The sequence below is a fragment of the Fukomys damarensis genome, unplaced genomic scaffold, assembly GCF_012274545.1.
Source record: "Fukomys damarensis isolate Sample0158 unplaced genomic scaffold, DMR_v1.0_HiC HiC_scaffold_16, whole genome shotgun sequence".
NCBI lineage: Eukaryota > Metazoa > Chordata > Mammalia > Rodentia > Bathyergidae > Fukomys > Fukomys damarensis.
Window position 1 is genome coordinate 50792811 of NW_022900928.1, and position 6770 is coordinate 50799580.

Genomic DNA, 6770 nt, shown 5'->3' on the forward strand with positions numbered 1-6770 from the left:
ATTGTTGTTAATTATTATTAATGATTATTATTATTGATATGAGAGATACAGCTCTCCACTGGCTTCTTCCACTCCCTTTAGTCCCCAGAGATCACACTCGGCAACTTCTTCCTACTGGATTTTCTTACTAAACAGTTGTGGGTGGAGTATCTAAAAGGAGACTGGGAAATATACAAATCAATGCCATGTAAAAGGGTGGGTTGTGTCTTATCTCTTTCTCTGACATCTCCCTCCACTTTACTCAGTCATGTTTAGGTAGGAGCAGGGAAAATCATCTGCATGACACTATGCAACTTGTAGGTCTCATTTTCTATGTCACTCCCTTCATACTAGCTTTCAAAATTCCACATATCTTCAGTATGGCCCATTTAACTAGATGAGGTTGGAGATAGCCTTCACAGAGACTTATCTCACCAGCAGCTGCTTAGGCCACAGAGATGGCCTGGTTCCTCTTTAGTTCCTGGTTTCGGAAAAGGCAGCTTTCATCTCCCCTTCAGGCCCTTTGCCCGCTTCTGTCTGAAGCTCTATGTCACCAACACCCTCTTTTTATCCGCCTGTCAACTTTCTCATTTTCTCCCGCTCTACTTTTGAAAATAAAAACTGTCAAACTTTTTCTGAGAATGAACGAAACCAAAATTTCTAGAACACAAAATTCTAAGGATCTTTTTGTAAACAGAAGAAAAGTATCTTCCATTCTGTTGTGATACCTCATAGTTGAGAAATAAAATGTTATTATATCAATTGGGACTTTCTTCCAAATTATATTTTCAGCAAATCATTTGCTAGAGGTGATTGGAGAAGAAACTCCAAAGAGAATGAAAAGGAGTGAAATGTTGACAAAGGGTACAGGAAGAGCCAATCCATCAGCAGTTGTCATCAGGGAAGAAGAAAGGGCAAAGGTAATCTTGGGTTCCTCTCTCCTTTAGGTTCAGGACTCAGTCCTGTAAAGAAGTGACTTTTCTACTCTTCCTACTCATCTGTGTGATGGTTGTCATTCCTCTTCACTTTCTGGCTGTCACTTTAATTTTGGATTTTCATTTTTGAAGAGAAGAGGTACTGTTACACCCTTCCATTTTGTTGGGGGGGTTTCTTCTTTTATCACTTAATCTTGCACTCTCCTGCCTCTTTCCTCTTTCCCATCTTTTGTTTGGAGATTAGTCAAGATGATTAAGTCACAAGGGTAGTCTGTTGTCATTATGTAGAAAGACTTCCCTAGAACGTCACTTCAGTGTCAAGCAAGTCTTCAGTACCATGGAGGAAATGGTGGTCATAACAATTTGCCTCTGAGACCCCTTGCTTCTGGGAGTCTAACTAGTGGTCTTGCCTGCTGTCATGCTAGAGCTTTTCCCTTGATTTGTTTGTGCTAGGACTATGCTTCCCATGAGCTCCTCACTACTAACAAAGAAACGTGGTGGGGTATAATACAGGCCTATTGTTGGAAAACATAGGAGTCCCTTAACAGGTGACTTGAGAACTTCCTTTTGGCTGAAACATGCTTAGAACCATCCTGCACTCTAAGATACTTATTATTCAGTTTTTTGGGTTTTGTTTTTAAACTTCTTCTTTTGGAATCTCCAAAGAAAGCTTTGAAAATGGTCAGAAAACATGGGACCTTGAAAATGGTATGGGAGCATCTAGGTAATGTCCTGAGGCTGTTGGCTCTGCAAACATACCCAGCCACCAGCAGTCCTCACAGCTGGTGCCTATCAGTATTTCTATAGTAAGAACTAACACTACCTCAAAGCTAGAAGACACAACAAAGCAGCTTCTCATCTATATCTGCCCCTGTTCACCATGCTAGATTTCAGTGTGATAACCAGCTGGATATATACTGGGTATGATAAAGAAAGTAAAAGATTATAAACCAGAGAAGCTAAAAACTAGTTAGACTATACTGCATTAGATTTTAAACATACTTGGTTAAGGTTGCTAGAATGTCAGTGTGGATAAGCAAGAACTCATTGGCCTGAAGGAACCTTCTCAAGACACTGGATTAACACCCTGGCAAGGACTATAGTTCATAGGGAGGGTGAATTTGTAGCTGGAGTGACCATTAGAAACCTAAGCAATGGACCAGTTTGAGTAAAACATAAATACTTGAGTTACCCTAGAATACTAATCATCTACTATTGTAAAGAGAAGAATAAGGAGACTCAGAGATTTATGATGGCATGGATCTATTATGTGATCTCAGAAGAATCAGGAGAGGATTCTGTCTCCCAAGAAAGCCCAAGGGACACATTAAAGCCCTCAGCAAAGCTTCATGACAGTGAGAAGTTTATTGAGAGGGGAGGGGTCTTCTCCACAGGCTGATAATGGGAGAGACTGTCACAGAGCCCGCAGAGCTGGATTTGAGAATATCCAAAGGGGGTGGTAAGTCTTGAAGTGTTAGAGTTTAAATGGTGGTACCCAGCTGTCAGCAGGCAGAAGACCATAATGACCATACTAATTGTCAGGGTTAGGGATTGTCAAGGGGGCTGGAGCTTCAGAGAGTGACAGATAGGATTAATTAAGAGAGCATATGGTTTCTAGGAGCAAAATAGATGAAAGCCAAAAGACGATATTACAAAAATCCAAAGACAGAAAAAGATGGAGGAAGAGGTGAGGATAGTTGCTCAAGGTTACTTCTTGCTCAGTTCACAGACTTAGGTCAAAATTTCACACCTGGAACTGATTAGCACATCTCATCCTGGTAGAGATGATATCATTGTTAAATGCCTAAGTGATGCAGGAGTGGTAGCTCTATTATATTCCCATTGAATTCCCCAGTTCTGCAAAGTACCTCTTGGTCAGTTCAGAATAGCCCTGACCATGGCTGCTATCCTAGGTGAAGAATCATTACCAACACAGATATATAAGGTCTTGAGAAGGTGGTATGAAGTTATTTATTTAGTGAATAAATTGTTGCTATTCCAATTAGAAAAAAGGCTAGAGCTGTTTGGATTCAAACAAAAGAGGGATAATTTTCACTTTCAATTTCATATCTGAGATATGTTAATTCTCCAACCACCATTATAAAGAAACATGAGCCACTGGGACATCCCACAGAACATCACCCTGATCCATGACATCACACAGACAGAACAAGAAGGAGATAGGTAATACTTCGGAGGTACTTCAGAGAGAGAAGGGCAATCCTATGGAGGTTCAGGAACCTCCCATTTCAATGGGAATCCAGCGGTCACAAGCTGCTGTGTTATTCCTACCAAACTACAAGACAAATTGCTGTATCTTCTACTTCCTACCACAAAGAAGCAAACACAGAAGATTGTAGAACTTTTGGGGTTGAGGAGACCCATCATTGACTTTTAGAGTGCTGAATTAGCTCATATGCCAAGGTGACACAGAAGGCTAACAACTCTGAGAGGGGCCAGGAGCAGAAAAGAACTCTGCAGCAGAACCAGGTCAGTGTGAAAGCAGCCTAGCCTATTGGGCAATACAACTCAATTTTATGGGCTATGCATTCCGGACAGTGATGGGGAAAGGCTTGGGACAGAGCTTATGGGAAGCCCTGATAGGAGAATCACAATTCAGGCCCTTGGCATTCTAAAGAAAGGAGAAGATAATTAAAAACAGAGCTTTGTGAGAAATAGCTTCTGATATAAAACACTTGAACCATGGGGCACCAAATGACCATGTATTCAAAACTGTCCATTAAGAGAAAGGGTGGGTACTAGTAGACCTGCCAAATAATAAAGCTGAATAAGCCATGCTTGCTGAGCGTCTCCCACCAAAGAGAGCCCCGCAGAATAAATTGCAGGATTATTCCTATAGGAAATGACAGTTGGGGTGGAGTACTTCAATGGGGTACTTTGGCTTGAGTACTCATCAATGGCCTGACGGAAACTTCCTTAGGACTCCACTGCCGATGAGGGCACATTGAGTGTCCTCCCAGCAGGTTGTCCTTCCTTCCCATCCCCTTCTGTCACAGGTACCTGTCTCTGCCCACCCTCATAATTCCCTCCCTCTTATCCTCACAGGGATTTCCCACAATAAACCTCCTGTACATAAAAGCTTGTCTTGGTGTCCACTGTTGGAGGTTCCAAACTAACACAGGGCAGACTTCTCGTTTTAACCTATTAGGAAAAAGCCACAAAGAGAGAGAGAGAGAGAAAATTAAGGACTTGTTTTTCCTAAAGAATTTTCCCCTGGAATTATTTTTTCCCAGATCTCTGGTAAATAACCTAAGTAATGATTTGTTGTCTCCCACGCTGCCCCTAACCTCATAGAATTAGGATCTCATTTCCCAGAGCTCTTCTCCTCCACAGAAGAATATAAAAACTGAAGCTGATGTAGCAGGGGTTGAAGAACTGAGCTTCTCTGTATTTAGGCTCCCTAGGCCAGACGGCTCCAGGAGATCCTCAGGGCTCCATTCTAAATCACTTTCCTAATCAACTGGTGACTGAGAACAAAGGGAAGTTTGCCGATCATAGTCCTGTGTGGTCTCTCTGTTCCAAAAAGTGTTTCCTCCCTCTTTAATTTCCTTCTTATTAGTGCTGTGAATGACCCATTAGGGAGCTGCAAGGACTGTTCCAAATCTAGCCCACCCTAGACGAATGCTTGTGTGGCTCTGACAAGGTTTTCAGGTCCACCCTGCCCTCTGCTTTTATGATTTGATATGAAGAGCTGCTCTGGAGTTCGGTGGAAATATCTAGAAGTGAGAGCTCCACCGTGCCGATCACTGTCCATGTGAGCTGAAATTAGCAGTCACTTTTACCAGATACTCCCTCTGTTTTCAGCAAGGAACCACCTGATTATTTTTTTTCCAAATTGTATTTGTTTAAAATTAATGAACAAAATTGTGTGCATTTATCATACAGAACATGATGCTCTGCAGCACATATGCAAAAAACCCCCAAAATATCCTGATTGAAATTGACTGCCTTCTCAGTATTTCCCTGAGGCTCCTATATCATGGCTTTATACAAATGCATAATTTTTGGTATCCCACCCCATGTAGAAGTTGTGTACCATCTTAATCTTCTGTGTGTGGTACATGTTACATGGAACACCGACTCCTTGTGATATCAATTGTCCTGCAAAAGCCATTTCACGATGCAGTCAATTTAGAAAAGTCTAGTTTAATACACACACACAAAAAAAAAAACATTTTGATTTCAGGACTTCTTAGGGTCTTTAAGATGACTAAGAATATTGTGAAACTCCATGAGGAAGATACAGTACGTAACATTTCCCAAAATTATTTGAGACACAATTCATGGAATCCATCCTGATTTCTGCAGAATAACTTTCTGCAAGTGTTACCTCCAGGACAGGCACCCATAGAATTCAAGGTTGATGATAAGAAGGGAGGAGAGGCCCTTTTTTGTCCTATTACCCCACCATGAAGCTTTCTTCAATCAAAGTTCTCGAGACTAGGAATAGCTTGATTTTAAAGATCTGGTGCTTCCATGGTATGATAGGTGTGTTTAACTCTAGTCCTTGTCTTCAACTTTAAATGCTGCCAGATTCAGGCTATAAGGTATACAGTTATTTTTATTGCTTCCCCCTGCCCACCAGATGCAATGGAGTCCTATCAAAAACAAAACACACGATGGTTGAGAAAACAGGTCACAGTTTGAACTCATTTGGCAAGTGAGGGCATTGGATTATGTCCTGAGTGTCTCCGTTGGCAACACTAAGACTTCCAAGCTCTGGCTAAGTAAACTCTTTCTGTTTGTGACACACCATACACCACGAGTCCAGATGGCCCTTCTGTTTGAAGGCCTCCTAAGTTGTAGTTTATCTTCAAATCTATTGCACAGCACTGTGTTTAGCAACTCTCTGCAAGATATGTAGACACTCAGGGGCTTCTTGGTATGTGTTGTGGTCTAAACATGACCTGAGTGGCATTAGAGGGAGCCTCCCTCTGATTACTCCCTGGAGTTAGGGGTTCATTTCCATGAAGATCAGCATGACAGACCTAAGCAGGGAAAAACAGTTTAAATCAATTGAAAAGATTAAGTGCCTAGCTCATGCAGCAAATCCTGGAGATTAAGGAGTTAGAGGATTTACCCTTGTTGTTGGTTTTCTTACTGTCTTGTGGCTCAGTCTGACAGTTGGACATAATTCAGTTTTAAAATATTCAGTGCAACTAGCCACAGGGGATAGTTGGAAATGTAGAGGAACCTGCTGTCACACTGTGGAATATTCAGTTATTACATACAATTTCCTTAAAAGTGTTCATAAATCTTCACATAGCACTGAAGGTTTATTTCAATATTTAGTTATATTTATGTATTTATCACTTACTTCCTTCTGCAGATCTGAGGGCATGGATTTATTCCAAGAATAAGAGATGTCATTAAACATACAAGACTTGTTTCTCTCCATGTGTTGTTCATTCTGCATCAGTTTCCAAAAGCTGAGCCATGCTGCCACTCCTATAGTGCTAAGACATCTGATTTTCTTCTTTCTTCTGTGTCATTTTTTTCCTGCAGAAGTGAGCCAGTGGATATGAGGAGGACTTTTTTTCAAAAAATATAACAAGTAGGCAGAGGAAAGATCTATAAAATAAGGTTAGGGTAAGCTGGCTTTAGAAGGGATGGGGAGGTGAGGACAGAATTGATGAGCTTGTTAAGAAGTAGAGAATGCCAGGAAACACTCTGACTTTCTAACATACCCATTTTATCTACACACATTCACTTTGTGGCATAAATACTTGTAGTTTTAGCAGTGTCCCTTTTCTAAGAAAAGCATTTATGCTTCTGGCCTACAAAGAGAGAAGCACAACTAAATTTTCCAGGATCCTGTTTTTTTTTTTTTTTTAA